Source organism: Lissotriton vulgaris, chromosome 2_1, assembly GCF_964263255.1.
Source record: "Lissotriton vulgaris chromosome 2_1, aLisVul1.2, whole genome shotgun sequence".
NCBI lineage: Eukaryota > Metazoa > Chordata > Amphibia > Caudata > Salamandridae > Lissotriton > Lissotriton vulgaris.
Window position 1 is genome coordinate 1,419,844,921 of NC_141687.1, and position 18,630 is coordinate 1,419,863,550.

Consider the following 18,630-nt stretch of genomic DNA (forward strand, 5'->3'; position numbering starts at 1 on the left):
CATATTTAAACTTTACAGAAACATACAGCCACTCGATGATGTCATCAGTGATGTCATCAGTGATGTCATTTCAGATGTCATCAGTGATGTCACTGACCATGTCATGAATGATATAATATGTGATATCATCAGCAGTGGATTGCGGGTACGTCGAAATATAGTTAGTACAACTAACTATATAGGAGCAATTTCAATGGGTTTTAAATGCTAATTCCTAACTATATAAGGCCTGAAACCTATGGTTTTTTCAGTGAATATATATATACAGTTCAGAGAGTGACCTTAAACTCTGCATGAATGAAGCCTTGGAAAGATTCAGACAGAGGGGCTACCGTGAATCTACTCTCAAGGTAGCAATTCAAAAGGCTAACATCAGAACTCGTGAATCCCTGTTAGATCAGACGCCTAATATCAGGTCTGAGAGTGGCCTAGAAGATAACAATGAAGTTCCTAGACTCATAACGGCCTACAGTAAACAAGCAAGGCAAATAAGATCCATCATGTCACAAAGGTGGCCAGTCTTATTAACTGATCAGGTTTTAAAACCTAGACTGCCTGATGGTCCCACTGTGACCTTTCGGAAGGGCCCTTCCTTAAGATCACACATTTGTCATGACTTTCCCGAACTCAGGAAAAAGGAGGACTGGATGAAATCACGTCATGGTTTCAAACGCTGTACTTCATGCAGGGCGTGCAAATTTGGCAAATCTACTACTCAGTATTATACACCATTCAGTGCTGACCCAATTAACATCAGGGGTCAGTTCACCTGCAAAACTGAGTTCGCCATATATGTCCTAACATGCACATGTGGACTCAGGTATGTCGGCAGTACACGACAACCTGTGCATGTCAGGATTCTTCAACATCTGCGGGCCATCGTGAACAATGACTCATCTTATCCGGTGGCAAGGCACTTTAAGAGTAATCCTAAAAACGATTTACAGTGCCTATCCTATTTTGTCATCGCCTCTGTAGATAAACCTGTGAGGGGTGGGGATCGTGACAGGATGCTTAGGAGACTTGAGTCCCAGTTCATTTTGGAATTAGACAGCAGATTTCCAAATGGGCTCAACAATACTGAAGATTTGTACGTTTTCCTGTAGTTCTTTAGTGATTTTGGTTGCTCGAATTCTCCGGATTACTGTAAATACATATATTAGTATGAATTTATCTTTGGCATTATCTTTGGACACAGAATTTCTTTCATACACTCCATCATCTTCTTTAATTTTTCCTTATCACAAATTGCTTCATGGTTGTTGCCATATAAGCTCTCTTTTTTCCCCATTTTTTAATTTCTTTTTGGGATACACTTCTTTTTTTTTATTTAGACATAGCCATGGGTTATTAGTTGAGTATTTCAGTTTCCTCTATCATAGCCACATTATTATCTAGTGGTTCTTTACCCTTGTACTACCTGTTGTGGCTTCAAATTGATTGTTGGCCATTTGCATCTCTGGCATTTAACTTCTTCAGTGTCGTGTTATTTGATAAGACATTTATAATCCATCTTTATTGGATTTTATCCAATTGCTTACTTTTCTGCATCATTTTGCACAACATTGCACAATGTCACTTTACGAGTGTATATAAACAAATGACAATTGCACCTTGCATTTGCACTTTATTTGGCCAAACAAAGTTTGCACATAATTGCGTATTTTGCACAATGCTTGGATTTTATCCAAAGTAAAGAAATACAAAAATGTCTTTTTTATTTGAATGATAACACAAAATGTTCTTTGCTGGATTTCATTTTGCACTGCCGCAATTGTAGCCACTGGCGATATATACTTAAATGCATTTTACAATACTAATGCATTTTACAAAAAATAATTTTAATGCTTGTGGATTTGAACCCTTTATTTTTGAGTAGTACACAAAAAGTAATGTGATTTTTGTTTGGAAAACAGACTCTTTGATGTCCATAATGAAGTATGTCTTTGCTTTTCATCATCACATGGTGTAGTGTTTGAAAAAAAGAAAAAAATGAGAGAAAAAAATGTTAATTGAAACACAAAAAAACTGTGAAGCACTGGGTATTTAAGTGTGTATGCCACATTAACTGACTGTCTGTGAGCAAGGGCGGATGCCCGAAACGCGTCAGATTCTGTTGGACTGAAGCTTTAAATAAATCTTGTGCCTTTACCTACTTGCTGGATTCGTGTGGTTTCCTGGGTCGACATTTAGCGGAGCCTTTGTAAAACTGCTGTTGCTGCATATATATATATATATATATATATATATATATATATATATATATATATATATATATATATATATATATATATCCAACGAATATCCAAGTATTGACTGCCTCCACCAGATCGAGAGTTGCGTCGTCTTGATAGGACTCCTTGGATTGAGCCCCTCACACTTCGTTCCATAAACGACCACGCCAGGTGAGATTTTCAAAGTTTCTTTATTGCCGCTGCCAAACGCGTTTCGACTACACAGTAGTCTTGATCACTGGTTGTGATTAAAGAAGCGCGCGGCCATTTTAAATAAAGTTTTTTCAGAATCACATCCGTCAGTGACCACATGTCAACTGACAGAAAGGGCAGACTTCATTTACCAATTGAATGCAGAAATAGTATTTCTTCTTATTTCTTCTTTAACAAAACTATACAAATTTGGTTAAAAGCGTGTGTGTATTCTCAAATGGTTGCTAAGCACGGACAATTCAATGCGTTACATTTACATGTCATATTGCGAGTTGTGTTTTTGTAAAAAAACTTTATCGACGGTACCATATGTTGACAAAAGAGATACTTTGTCAACGCTTATCGCCAAGTCAATGATGAAAATTAGAAAAATTTAGCCCATGTGGGCATACCCAGATATTTTTCGGATTTGTTAAAACATTTCAATTTACCTTTGGGCTAAAAGTATTACACATTGAGTTTCCTCACAACTCATTATTCAAAACATTACATGAATCGATGGAGCTCCAGTGAGCAAGCACTTTCATTGTCCCTTATGCAAAGCAAACCATAGTTGTTTTACAATTGGCTCAGTTTATATTAGTCCTGCTTAGTGAATACATTGCACAGCGTGCTGTCCATACATTAATTGAAGTAATCAAAATGAATTCATTTCATGTGAATAAAGCAGACACTTCATCTGAGACACTGACGATGTTAAAGATGCCTATGCAAATCCTCTTCAATATTAAGACCGTTCGGTTGCTTGGTGTTGAGCTTAATTATATACTTGGATTCCAGTTTCCTCAACTTACTCAGTCTGTTCCCCCCTCTTTGGCTAGCTGGAATAGAGTCGATCACATAATAGGTCAGTCCTTTGGCATCCCCACTGTGCATCAGCTCAAAATGCCTGGCTACAGGGTAGGCCCTGTCGGCATTTTTGATTGCACGCAAATGCTGCAAAATCCTTTTGTGGACTTCATTGATTGTGCTCCCTACATACCGGAGTCCGCAAGGGCACTCAAGGATGTAGATCGCGTAATCAGTTTTGCATGTGTATTTGTTTTTGATTTTTTCCGTCCTGTTGGAAAGACCTAATCTGTATTTACTACAGTTAAGGCCGTACTTGCATGCCTTGCACTTCGTGCATTTTACAAAGCCTTTTTTGTCCAGCCATGTTCTTTTTAGCTTGGGTTTTGTGAGCATGTTGGATACCAAACAATCTTTAAGAGATTTAGATTTTCTAAATGTTACTTGTGGTCTTTTGGGGACTTCCCTCCCAAGCACGGGGTCATTTTTGATGATATGCCAATGCTTGTTGAGTATTCTTCTCACCTCAACGTGTTGTTTGCTAAAACTTGTGATAAATCTGCATTGGTTATCTTTTTTAAAATCCTCCGTACTGCCAAAGAGGATTTGTTCTCTCTTTTGCTTGGAGGCTTTCTTTATTCCTTCCGCTATCCAGGTGGTAGGATAACCCCGTTCTTTGAATCTAGTACTCAAGACTGTCAATTCTTTTTCTGTTTCTACAGGAGTACTACAGTTGCGTATGACTCTAAGGCTCTCTCCATACGGTATGCTGCTCTTGAGGGCCATAGGGTGGAAGCTTTTGGCGTGCAACAAAGTGTTGCCACTGGTAGGTTTTCTGTATAGTTTAGTTTGAATTTTGCCCTGTTCGACGTACACTGTGAGTGTTTGAAAAAAAGAAAAAAATGAGAGAAAAAAATGTTAATTGAAACACAAAAAAACTGTGAAGCACTGGGTATTTAAGTGTGTATGCCACATTAACTGACTGTCTGTGAGCAAGGGCGGATGCCCGAAACGCGTCAGATTCTGTTGGACTGAAGCTTTAAATAAATCTTGTGCCTTTACCTACTTGCTGGATTCGTGTGGTTTCCTGGGTCGACATTTAGCGGAGCCTTTGTAAAACTGCTGTTGCTGCATATATATATATATATATATATATATATATATATATATATATATATGTGTATATATATATATATATATATATATATATATATATATATATATATATATATATATATATATATATATATATATATATATATATACACCCACACCAGATGCTCACTTACATCAAAGTGAGCCCGACACACCAGGAAATTTCGCAACTGGATTTATTTCAGAGAGTCTTAACAGCGCGTGTATTGCAGGTATTTAGAAACACTGTGGCAGACGCGTTTCAGCATAGGCTTTCTTCAGTGCCTCGTTTCTATGCCGGTTCTACCACCACGGGCTTTGTGTCTTTTCAGAATGGTTCCTTGGCCACTCCCACGGCGAAGTTGTTATAAGGTGCGCTGCATAGGTTCTTGCGTTGGCCTGGGTCCCGTTGCATTCTGGTGAACGTAGTGCAATGTGGTAACCCATACAGTGAGGGGTATTACCAAACACCAAGTGGCATTATCACAGCTTCTTTCACCTTCGGCTTCGGATCTCAGGAGAACAGTTTTCGCTTGAAACCAGTTGTTTTCCCCAGTAGAAAATCTACATCACTCTCTCCTCGAGTAGACAATGACGCACAGTGGCTATATCTCCGCTTGAGGGGGTGACACGCTGTACCTTCTAATTACACAGTCCACAAAGTTGCTGGTTTGCTGTGTCACTCCAGACCGAGAGGGGGTGTCGGTGACCAAGAATCCAGCTACTTGGTCTAAACATAAACACCAGACGCTCACTTACATCAAATTGAGCCCGACACACCAGGAAGTTTCACAACTGGATTTATTTCAGAGAGTCTGAACAGCGCGTATATATATATATATATATATATATATATATATATATATATATATATATATATATATATATATATATATATATATATATATATATATATATATATATAGATAGATATATATATATATATATATATATATTCACTGAAAAAACCATAGGCTTCACACCAGTTATAGTTAGGAATTTGCATTTAAAAAACCTTTGAAATTCACTGAAAAAACCATAGGTTTCACACCAGTTATAGTTAGGAATTAGCATTTAAAAACCCTATTAAATTCACTGACAAAACCATAGGTTTCACACCAGTTATAGTTAGCTGGAAATTTTACTGACATAAAACCATTGAAATTCCCACGTTACAGTTAGTTGGACTCACTATAACTTGCGCGCCTGCAATGCACTGCTGATGACGTCACATATTACATCACTCATGACATGGTCAGTGACATCACTGATGACATCACTGATGACACCATCCAGTGAATGTGTGTCTTTCTGAAAAATAAATTTGTTTTATATATGTATTTGTAAAGGTCGATGGAAGAATAATTGTTTAAATAAGTGTGTAAATGGATGTTTTTAAAAAAAAAAATTGGTTGGTTAACTGGCTTATTAAGTGTATCTTAGTGAATACATATATTAGCGAGTATTGTTTAAATATTTAAATGTTTGTATCAGTGTTTCTCTTTGTGTATAAGTGGCTGCAGGGGTTGGTGACTGACTCACTGTTTGTATGTGTTTTGAAGACAGCATATGTGCAGGACTGTATGGGTGGATGAGTGTGTATATGTGTGTGTTAGTGAGTGAATGACTGTCTCACTAGTGTCTTCATTAGTAACAACATATGTTTTAATCTAGTATATGTGAGTATTGATGTATATAAGTGAGTATATGTGAGAGTGAGAGATTGTAGGAGTTCCTGTTTAAATAAGTATGTGTTTCTATAAGTGATTGTTTAAGAGAGTAAGTATGTGTAAGTTTCCTTAGAAGTAAGGTAGTAGTGTGTGTATAAATGTATATGCAAATAAATGGATGTTCAATAGTTTATTTGCATGTGTGAGTATGTGTGAGTAACTTTTGGATGACTGCTGATGTGTAACAGGATGTATAGGTGTATCACTACATATGATGAGTGAGTATATATATGAGTGACTATATAGAACAGTTGGTGAATGAGTGGATGGGTATATAGATGGTGGAATTACTGAATTGGTTGTTGTTACTGGTTTGGGTATCTCCATTTTTTTGAAAATGTTTGTTTCTATTTTTGAATATGTGTTTCAAGCGTTACATTACACTGAAATTAGGTCTGTCACTCTGTCACAAGGATGGTGTCATCAGTGATGTCACTGACCATGTCATGAGTGATGTAATATGTGACGTCATCAGCAGTACATTGCAGGCGCGCAAGTTATAGTGAGTCCAACTAACTATAACGTGGGAATTTCACTGGTTTTATGTCAGTAAAATTTCCAGCTAACTATAACTGGTGTGAAACCTATGGTTTTGTCAGTGAATTTAATAGGTTTTTTAAATGCTAATTCCTAACTATAACTGGTGTGAAACCTATGGTTTTTTCAGTGAATATCAAAGGTTTTTTAAATGCTAATTCCTAATTATAACTGGTGTGAAACCTATGGTTTTTTCAGTGAATTTCAAAGGTTTTTTTAATGCTAATTCCTAACTATATAAGACCTGAAAGCCCACCAGGAATCTCCAGTATGCGCCAAGGGACTGCATTGCAGAGAGGTGTAATGAAGCCACAACCCTTTTTACACCTCTCTGCAACGCAGCCCCCGTGCATGTTTGAAGAGGGGGAACTAATTCCCCTTGCATACTGGGGGCCCCTGGGGGCCAATTAGCCCACCTGGAACCTCCAGTATGCGCCAGGGGCTGCATTGCAGAGGTGTAATGAGACTATGCCCCTTGTTACACCTCTCTGCAACGCAGCCCACTGCAGCGTTTGCAGAGGGGGAACTAATTCCCCTTGCATACTGGGGGTCCCTGGGGTCAACTTGTCCACCAGGAGCCTCCAGTATGCGCGAGGGAGCTGCATTGCAGAGAAGTGTAATGAGGCCACACCCTTGTTACACCTCTCTGCAATGCAGGCCACTGGCGCGTTTGCAGAGGGGGGACTAATTAAGCATGGGCGAATTTTGCGAATCTCGCGTTCGCGAATTTTGCGGATTTGCGAACTCGCAATCCGCAAAATCCGCGAATTCTTGCGAATTTGCGGATTTTTTTTTGTGTTCGCGCGGGTTTCTGCCAGTTCGCGAGGGTTTTGTACAATTTCGCAAAACGCGAACTTACCTGTCGGGTCGCAAGTTTCGCGAACTTGTTGTTTCTACGTGTCCAGCCTGTTTGGGACACTCTTCTTCATCACTGCCACTCTCTGTCACCACTGCCACTCTCTGACTACTCATGCCACCCTCTGGCCCACCCATGCCACCCTCTGTTTCATCACAGCACCCTCTGGTTGTCCAGTCAGTGTACATTATTGTGGCAAAGCAAGCACACCTTCCCTGCCTCAAGTGACCTGAATTAATTTGGGGCTGATTAATGTGTCACAGAATATTTTTTTAGCTGGCACCTGCTTCCTTAGTGCTTCCTGATTAGTGATCTTTTGCACTTGCTAAGTGCTTTCATTGTTGCAAAATTAGTTACAACACCTGCCCTGCCCCAACTGACAATAATGAATTAGGGGCTGATTATTGGATTTGAACTTCCAGCCTGGCTCCTGCTTGTCTCCCTTAGCTGTAATTCAGGACCTTTGTGGCATATGTGTAACTATTCTGAGGTTCAGAGCAGGGTCACATAATAGTTGCAACTGGCAACTGAACTCTGGAGGGGCCCCTCAGGAAGCACTACAGGAAATGGCTACTAATGATGAGCCTGAACTTTTGAACCTGGTAAGTAGTTTGAGTTTTGCTAAGATCGTATTTCTACAATTTTGCGCTTATTCGCGGGGCGCGAAGTTGTACTGGGAAGCCGCGAACTCACGCGAACAGTGCGAGCAAGCCATAAAATCCGCTGCTCACGGATTTGCGGATTTTGCGGGAGATTCGTGAATCTCGCGGATTGCGAATTTACCGAAAATCCGCAAAATCCGCGAGCGAAACGGATTTTCCGCCCATGCTTAGGACTAATTCCCTTTGCATACTGGGGGTCCTGGGATCATATCTGCCCAAGCACCGATATTCCGAACGATTGTAAATGACTTTTCTTGAGAAACATTTGGATTTGGATTATCATGTCCTATACTTTGGAATTTTTGAAAGACTGACTTTGAGGATGCTATAAATTACTCAAGTCTGCCCGAATTGTGTGGGTAAAATTGATACCTAGTCACTTTGAATAAGAATATACTTATGTCTCGTCTAACATTTGGAAGAAATATCTAGTTATATGACAACAGGATACCGACATAACTTGAAGGAAATAAGAACGCCCTGAAGAAGTTCTGTTGTACAGAACTAAACGTTTCGGCTGGCTGTGGTACATAAACTTAAGGAAAATAAAAGCATTTGAATATACACCAAGATTCAGCGCTTCAATAAGGACTCTAAGTGATATGATTTGATTGGACTCATTGTGAAAATGGTGCTGGGCCAAACTTTGGAATATTCTCCACTACTCTCTACTACTTACTCTCTCCTACTCCACTACTCTCAAATACTCACTCTACTACTCACTCTCTACTACTCTACTACTCTCTACTACTCACTCCCTACTACTCGCTACTCACTACTCCCTACTACTCACTATCTACTACTCTCTACTACTCACTCTCTACTACTCTCTCTCTACTACTCACTCTTTACTACTCACTACTACTCTCTACTACTCACTCTCTACTTCTCACTCTCTACTACTCTCTACTACTCTCCCTCTACTACTCACTCTCTACTACTCACTCTCTACTACTCACTCTCTACTACTCACTCTCTACTACTCACTCTCTACTACTCTCTCTCTACTAGTCTCTACTACTCACTCTACTACTCACTCTCTACTACTCACTACTATTCTCTCTGCTACTCATTCTCTACTACCCTCTACTACTCACTCTCTACTACTCACTCTCTACTACTCTCTACCACTCACTCTTTACTACTCTCTACTACTCACTCTCTACTGCTCTCTACTACTCACTCTACTACTTACTCTCTACTACTCTCTACTACTCACTCTCTACTACTCACTCTCTACTACTCTCTACTACTCACTCTACTATTCACTCTACTACTCTCTCCTACTCACTCTCTGCTACTCTCTCTACTGCTCTCTACTACTCTCTACTACTCACTCTCTACTCTCTATTACTCACTCTCTACTCTCTACCTCTCTACCTCTCTCTTCTTCTCTCTCTTCTTCTCTCTCTACTAATCTCTACCGCTACCTCTCTACCTCTCTACCTCTACACCTCTACCTCTCTACCTCTCTCTACACGCACACATATACACATATATGCATATATATATATGCATTTATATATATGTATGTGTATGTATAAAAATAAACAACAAAAATTTTTTTTTTAAACAGCTACTTTTAAAACTGTCATTCTTTTTCCCCATGGTACGCTCCCCGGTACGCTCCCCGGTGCGCGTACTGGGCGCTCCCCCCGCGAAAATAAAAATTTTTTTTTTGCCCCGCGGGGCCCTTTTATGGCTCCCACATCAAACCTAGGGGGTCAAGGGGGGGTCTACTCTGCCCCCTTATGGTCATTTCCCCCTTTGTTTTGGCCACCTCTCGTGTCTCGATCCTACCGAGACACAAGATGGCGGCCGCTCCGGACTGTTTAGAATGTTTACAGACACCCCAGAGCCAATCAGCTTTCTGCGCGCAAGTCGCGTGGCGCGCCCGGTGCGCGTACCGGTGCGCGTACCGGTGCGCGTACCGGAGCGCGGCTATAGACATATATATTTTTTTTAACCTTAATTACTCAAAATCCACTGGAGCACAAATCTTGAGACATAGCAAAGGCACATTGGGCTACCAGTCCCTACAATTTTGCCAAGTTTGGTGGAAATCCATTCAGCCGTTCGGGCTAAAAGTGAAATCGACCACCCTATGGAAATTAACATGGGGAAAACGCGTTTTGGGACCCCCCTTTTATCTCAGCCCCCGCTTGACGAATCCCCCCCCAAACTTTCAGGGAAGGACCGGAATGCCGCGAGGCCATTTTGAGGAAAATTTCAGGCAGATTCGTCAACCGGCGCCAAAGTTATTCCAAATAGAATTTTGAGATTGAAAAAAATCCTAACTATAACTACCTACTGGCGACCTCCAGTAGGTAATATATATATATATATATATATATATATATATATATATATATATATATATATATATATATATATATATATATATATATATATATATATATATATATATATATATATATATATATATATATATATATATATATATATATATATATATCAATCTGCATTAAAGAATGAGTGGATATAAAAACATCTGCATAAAGGGTTTAGTAGCAGTGTGATTGATTGTTTAATTGACTAATTCATAAATTCATACTGTCTCATTAAATATATTGAATAGTGACTAAACAACGTGAATATTTGTATTACTTTGACAGTTGTTCTGTAAACTGCAGCACCAGTTGATTACTTGCTACGTGTAAGTCTATATTACTTATTGATTACTTAACTAAGTATATGTATGGGAGAATGAATGTGTGTGTGGTTCAGTGGGGGATTTGTGACTGCCCAAAGATGTGTGAATAGTTGATTCAGTAAGTATATGACGTTAAGACTACATGTTATAACAATGGTTTGGGTGAGTTAACATCTTTATGGGTGTGGTGATTACCAAATATATCTCTCAATGGTACATGTGCAATAAAGTACAAAAATAAAAGGCAATGTATGTGACATTTATTGTATATAACGAAGTATACATATGACTCAGTGATTGCATCAGTAACTGTATAGATAACTGTATACTTGTATTAGTGATTTTATAACACTTGTTATGAGTAACTATCTATATAAATAAATAAAGTGCTGTTTGTATAAGTGTTAGGGGTAGTGTTTTAGGGTTTAGGGTAGTGTAGCGGTGTTTGTGTAGTGAATAGGTTGTGCTAGGGATAGATTTAGGTTTTAAAGTAGTGCATAGGTCTTTGTATAGAGTAGGGGGTCAAGTTGGTGGTACATTTAGTGTTTAGGGTAGTATGCTGCTGTTTGTGTAGTGTAGGGGGTTGTGCTGAAGGTAGTGTTGTAGGGTTTAGGATAGTCCAGTAGTGTTCATCTACTGTAGTGGGTAGTGTTTTAGGGTTTAGAGTAGCGCAATAGTGTTTATGTACTGTAGAGGTTCAAGCTGGGGATAGTGTTTAGAGTTTACAATAGTGTAGTGGTGTTTGTAAAGTGTAGGGGTTGTGCTGGGGGTATCTATTAGCATTACACTCTCTCCACCCTAAGCACAATTGTCAGTAGTAACCACCAAACAATTCCAGATGACGTTATCAGCAGAATGCTAGGAAAACATTTATCAATATTAAATGCTTCTAATCAAGTAACATTCAAATCACCACATACAGTGTGCCACAAATGGTATAACCACAACAGTAAGTCTCCCCAACTTAGATTTAAAGTGCATAAACATGTTTTATGTGACAGACCCATAGGCCAGCACTGTAGCTTCCACACGCTTCAACACCCTCCACATACTCAGTAAGACCTTCAAATAGACCAACCCCCTGAATTAAAGAAGACCATCACCCAAGCACTCATCACCAGCAGGCTGGACTACGGGAACACCCTCTATGTCGGAATCAACAAATCTCTACTCCACAAACTTCAGACTGTCTAGAACACCGCAGCCAGACTTATCCTTTTGATCCCACGACAAGACCACATTACTCAGCATAAACAAGAACCAGAGGCGCAACTAGAGCCACATTTGGGGGGGGGGGGGGTTAAAAAAAATTTCAGGGGGGGCTGAATCTTTAAGCAATAGGCAAAGTGGGGCTGCAGGGGCTCTTAGAAGGGGTGAAACAACAACAAAGCCCCATTAACATGCAAATAGTCTGAACACGCACACAGAAAGCATTCAGGAAGAGCCATAAAAGCTGCCTTTTCGAATGACCAAAGGCGCACAAATCCCTCCCACATACTACCCCAGCACCTTGAAACCCTCACAGGTGAATAGTGAGCTCTCTACATCCCTAATTGATTAATTCATACGCCACCACAGTTTGTGTTTGAGTGTTATGAACAGGCCCTGCCATTGCTTTGGCTGTCTGTAACTCTTAAGGGTACTGAAATGATCAGTAGTACCTTCTTTAATATACACAGAATCTCTGAGATGGGTTTGGTTTGGCTTCACCTCTGAGAGCTACTTTCAGGGTGCTGGTAAGCTACCAGTAGCTCCAGAGGTACTGGTTGGAGACCTCTGGTATGTATAGTGAGTGGGGAATTGTAGGCCTGAAGCACAAATGTGAAGGTGGTCACACCACTACATGCATAATGCATAGGAGTTTGAAGCACTGCATACCCTAAAGCCTGGCTTACTGCAAGAGTATATGTATTTATGTAACTGCAAATACATCAACCAACCAAATCAATCTCTCTCAATGTTGCCAAATGGACACCGATTCATAGTGTTATTCTACACAAATAACAGTATCCCTTGCAGTGTATAAAGAAAGATTAAAAATATTAGATAAATAAATGTATTAAAACTCATAGTAATGGAATTAAATAAATTAATAATCGGATATAAATTAGAATACTCAAAGTTTAATAGAGAGTATCTCTTGCACGGGATGTAAGGAATATAGGGGTTTAGGGTAATGACGAATATTAAAAATAGTTTTACCAAAAAAAGAGAAGTTACTAGAAAGAAGGGGAATGAATATTAATACTCGTATTAAAAAAAATTAACCTATAGAAGTGCTTTAATAGAAATGATACGAAAGTTAAACAGTATGGAAAGAGGCACATTTACATAAACATGTGACGCACTAAAAGAGTGCAAATGAGAACACCTGTCAACTGAAAAAAGTGACTACGAGCAAGGTAATGATTCGGGAATGCGGAAGCATCTTGACAATATCTTTCATTTCTTGTGAGGGAACATATTGTTAAAGTACATTTAAAAATACATAAAACAGTATGTCCCCTCAAGAGGATTTGGATAAATTTCGACGAAGGAAGGAAAGAATATCGAAGAGAGGTAAATTATCTTAATGGGTATATCTTTTATATATTTTAAAAAGAAAACAAAAATATTTAAATGATTATAGACTGTGGTATGATTTCGTTAAATAGAATATATTAATGAGTTCACTAAAGAACCATTGCAAGAAATATAGGTTATTTAAGGAATTACTACGTGCAAAGTAATGATTAGGAGCGATGTCATAATCTTCAATTTATCTTTCATTTCCACAGAGGGATCATATTGTTAATCTATATTTTAATTTATATTTAACTTTATGATCCTTCACCTGGAGTTGGATGACTTACAACCGAGAATTTCATACATTAATAAATCATATTTTTTTAGTATGCAAGTATTTCTTAATGATTGAAAAATGTACTATAAATAAACTGTCGACGAAACAACGAAATACTTTGGACTAAAAAAGAATACTCTTTCTCTTCTAGACTGAAAATGGGTTAAAAGTGTTTCTATTGAGTAGTGCTTTTCCCAATTTTCACTCGTGAAGAACAGGAGGATTATCTTCGCAAGCTCTTTTTTTGAAAAAAAGTAATATAATTGTGGCTTCAAATGTTAATAATTCTTTCCATTTTTAAAAATGATTGTTAAATGTAATAATGACATGAAATGTACATAAAAAAGAAATATGAAGTAGTGAGGGAGTGTTTGTCGTTCACTTCTATTCTACTTTATCTGAAAGTAAAAAACCCAAACATTTATAAAAAGATGATGGGGCAACACTTATATAATGTAAACATAAGGAATGAGTGCTTGTGATACAATAAAATAAATGTGGTCCAACGAGTGATACCAATGAATGTAAAAGAATTTTTGCATTTCACCAATATGATGAGTATAAAAGGCTCAATAAAAATATTTTGCAAACATGAGCATTTTTCTTTCAAGGATGGTTTGAAGAATTATACATTTTATAAAACAACATAGTACTCCACGCTAAAGGAGAAAAGTCAGCACAATTATGAAAGAATAGAAAATAGAATAATATTTTTAAATACCTTTACAGTCAACAAACTCATAAGCACAGTACACAGTTTAAGTTAAAAACACCCTACCAGAACTAGTTTTTGAAACGCATAGTAAAATAAAGTGCGCCACAAAATGGGCTACGCACATGGTGAGTGTATCGTAATGTCACATAGAAAAAACAAGCCAATCAACATGAGGAACAGGAAGGTAGACTTAACCACACAACAGCCAATCAAATGTTTTTTAAAATCTGCACAAGGAAAGGGATTGGTCGCTAATACCTCTTCTTACAATGCTTCACAACCAATCAAAAAGAGGTGTAGAAAGTTTATGTTTTTAACATACGAGCAATCAGATAACCTTGCAAGTACACCCAGCGAGAGGCAATTATTGAAGATGACTTGCTTTCGCAAGACCCCAAAAGACTTCTTCCAGAATAAGTACGCACTTCACTGCCAGACCCCATTTAATGATTATCCAGGCTCTCAAGCCTAAACACGTCACAAATCATCTCTCGCCACTTTCTCTTTTTCAACGTTCATCGTGAAAATGCGTGTCACCTTCTCCTTTAACTCCTTTCTTTTTCATAGTAATTGCTACTCATACACTATCCTGCAAATACCCCACAGATGCAACCCCTGGATTTGCAATAATAATTGTTACTCATACACTATCCAGCACATACCCTACAGATACACCACCTTGGGGTTGGAATATTTTTTTTAGTGATACACTATCCAGCTCATTCCGTACAGATGCACCCCCCCTGGTGTTAGAATAGTAATTGTTACCGCTATACTAACGTGCACTTACCCTACTGAAGCACTCTACTCTCTATTTCAAAATCCAAACCAGATTTACAGCACCCTTGCACCACTTTCGAGTCACTTTTCCCATCTTAAAAGTGATGCAATATTAACGCAATGAACTTGTAAATCTACCCCTATGCACTTTAAGAGCAAAACAAGTACACAACTCATTCACTTCTTTATCGATCACAATTAGACAGTGTTGTTTCACGATTCACAATGAACTTCAATAAATACTTTGTGCCTATTTAAATTGAAGACGAGATTGTCGACATTACAAAACTTAGTGGCATATTTACAAAGACAGAGTTCAAATTGTTGTCGCTTTAAAGCTTGCAAAGTACAAAAAAAACACTGAAAATTTACTTCAAAAACCTTTGTTTTCTTACCGGAAGATTTACTCAACATTGCTGTTTCCTATACAAGACTGAGAGCCACCACCCGATGCAATAAAATAAATGGTTGTGGGGGGCTCCAACACCCCCCTTCAAAATTAAAAGTGTGGGGACCTCAACGACCCCCTCAATCCTCGGGAACCACCACCCCCGGGATTTAGTGTATTGTGCGAGGCAGACTGCGTGACCCTATGCCTAGAGCCCTCAAAGGCCCTGGAGATCACCCCTGGGCCGGCTCCTGCAGTGTCCCGGTGTGCCTACCCCTGGGACACTGCTGTTTGCTATGAGAGGGTGTGAGTCTAATGCCCTCCCATAGTAAACTTAGTTTGCATTTTGAAAGACACAACAGTGAAATCTGTTCTCACTTGCAATCCTGGCTCCCGAAGAACGCAGGGAGCCGGCGGGACCGTGGGGGCATTGTTGCACCCCCCACGGTCCCCAACATTTTTTAAAAGACCCGGGGGATTGGGTCCCTGGGAATATAAAAAATTATTGATAGGGGCTATTTTTTCACGGTAAAATTAAAAGTCACGTACCTATCTCAGTGCGGCCCCCTGGTGTGCATGCGCTGGATGCACGACTCCAGCGCATTTGCCGATTTCAAATTACGCTCCAAGTTCACCATCAAGGCAATCCTCGCACACTCGTGGACGGGTGCAGCTAGTATGGCGGTGACCATATATAAATTAAAGCTCCAGTTTCAGAAAAGAAACGCCGCACTCACAGGACCCTATCAGAAGTGCTTTTATTAACAAGATACGCATTTTTGGCGTGCTGCCTTCATTAGCTTGTTAAAAGTCCAACTGAATGATGCATGCTGGAATTTTAAGAGGACAGTGAATATTCACAAAAAAGCATTTGGAAGGAAGATGGGCCATACAGGCAGAATTTGTTCCCCCGTGCGCTCTACTGGACTATATATTCCAGCATGCATCATTCACGAGGATGTAGTCCTCTTTCACTGTTTAACTGTCACATCCAATCGTAACAGATTTCCTGTTTAAATCGACATCACATCAGAATGTGCAGTTGGACTCCAAACCAGGAAGTGTTGGCAGCCATCTTGTGCCTCGGTAGCACCGAGTCAAAAGAAAATAGTAAAACAAAGTTGAAAAATAAGGAAAGGCGGGCAGGGTAGAAACATGTTGACCCTCTAGGCCTGCTCAGGGGGTCCCACATGGATCTTTAGGCGCAAAAATGTATTTTTTTTAAAATAAAAAAACGCGTTGTACGCGTATTGTACTCGTACGCGGTGAAAAAGGAAAAAAAAACTAGAAGTTCGTTTTATTCTTAATTAGCTCCCGGGGGGGCCCAAATCCCGGGGGCAATTTTTTCTGGGATGGGGGCTTGGAAGTGTCCAACAGGAACAAAAGAATGAAAAAAAAAAGTAATGTCGAGGACAGCGATGCTCCTGCTTCCTGCTTCCTGTGTTTTATCAGGTCAATAGACTGTTTCCCATAACACAAAAGTTTATTGCAATAAATGTATAGACTTTAAACTTGAGCAAAATCAGGTTGAATTTGTGGGTGTGGACTGCTTACTGAAAATGCTGGTGCATCACTTGATGTGCTTGTTGCAGCAGCAGGTGGGTTGTCCTTCAACGTCTATGTTGCAGCTCAAGCAAAGTTGTTGGGGTGTAAGTTCTTCACGTGTCGCTCCATATTTGCTGTGCCAAAGGAGTATTTTTGAGATGGATCACCCCTTGAAAGAGTTTGGAAAATTTTACAGGTTACTTTTGGAGCATTAACCTTTTTTTTGCACATCTGGAAAAGTAAAAAACTGCCAAATTAGAGCTTCTTTCCTCTTCTTTGGAGGCTCTTTAGGAATGAGTCCATTGTTGTTATTATGGTAAACTTTGTTTATTTGACAAGATTCTCATAAGAGATGCTTCTTCTTAGAAAGTCAAAGTAGAATTATTAAAATGGGACGGAAGTTTCAACAGTTGTAATAGGAAGTGTTATGAACCAATCACATCTCTTCTTTTAAAGTCACATGGCTTTGCGTACATTTACGCTGTGATTACGGTGCTCTTACGATCCGAGTACACATGATGTTTCACCGCGATTTGTGTAATTGCTTTTAAAAGTAATATAGGATTATTAGAACTTTAAAAAAAATCATAATTATCCTAGATAAGGTCTTCTGTTAGTATGTTCAATAAATACATAAATATATGTTTTTAAACAATTAAAAACATTTGCGTCTTTGTGTACGGGGCGCCGTACATGACGTCACACGGAAGCTTTGATGCGACGTGTAACGTGAAAGCGTATTCGTAGCATATGCTGAGAATGATTAGCAGTACAAACTATGGTGCGATCACTCTCTCACTGTCAAATCACTGTCAAATCAGAGCACAGGGCGCGCTATGAGAATGGTTAGAAGTGGTCACTCATTGGAGATCCGATTCAGCTGTGTGGGTTATCCACGGTATCATAACGTTACTTTTTAGCCTGTTTAAGTTTGAGGTTTACATGAAATACTATGCTATAGGCAGATATGGATCTTTAGGCAGCGCTTATCTGCATGAAGCTTGGTTATTATCATTTACATATAGGTGCCTGAGGGAGGGAAAAGAAGTCTCTGTGAATGGCGAGAATTGCACAATAGCACCAGATCACTCCTTAATTTGTAGACACATACAATTGCATGGCTCTTGTAATCAAGATGCGACTAATTTGGCCTGAGTTTTGAAAGGCACTCCGACACGTGCTATCATACCAACGTTCAGTTTACTGGAAATGTGAGTTATTTAATTTGAAATAATGCAGATTTTTGTGCAATGTTAGCAGGCATCGGTTACATGATTACGGTAACTGAGCGCGTGGTTTGCTATAAAAAAGTTGTGTTTACTCCTCTGCATGGGAAGCTGGATGTTTCCATCTGGCCGTCGATTCCGACCTTGAAAGAAGAGTCAACCAAATGAGCAGTATAAGAGCGCCATTGTCTCAAAAAGAGGTCGCTCTTACATCTGCTAGAGAAACATTTGTCCTTCATGTAGCAAACACCTGCACAGAAGTGTATGATTTATTAAATACAGACGTGCCTCCGTATTTTGGGGAG